Raw genomic sequence first — 206 nt, 5'->3', positions numbered from 1 at the left:
CCCAGGAAAGCGGCTGCTGGGCAGGCTTTCCCCATGCCATGCCACTCGGGCTGTGCAGGGTCAGGCTGGGCCGGCACTGGGGTGGGGAAGCAGCAGCTGGGCTGCAGTTCCGGCCCAGTCAGCACCACGGAGGAGAGGTGGCAGCAGAGCCATGTGCCGCTTGGGACAGGATGAGCCCAGCCAGAGCAGCAGGGGCTCAGCTGCAC

General features: G+C 68.4%; 1 protein-coding gene across 2 annotated transcripts in view; it reads right to left on the bottom strand.

The window, feature by feature from the left end:
• METTL25 (methyltransferase like 25) overlaps positions 1–206 on the bottom strand; it is a 171,136-nt gene that overhangs the window by 146,899 nt on the left and 24,031 nt on the right. The gene's annotated exons all lie outside the window — the stretch shown is intronic.

Source organism: Gavialis gangeticus, unplaced genomic scaffold (assembly GCF_001723915.1).
Source record: "Gavialis gangeticus isolate Ggan-Ray unplaced genomic scaffold, GavGan_comp1, whole genome shotgun sequence".
In the NCBI taxonomy this organism is placed as follows: domain Eukaryota; kingdom Metazoa; phylum Chordata; order Crocodylia; family Gavialidae; genus Gavialis; species Gavialis gangeticus.
The sequence above is the reverse complement of the archived record's forward strand: the minus strand, read 5'-3'. Positions and strand labels throughout refer to the sequence as shown.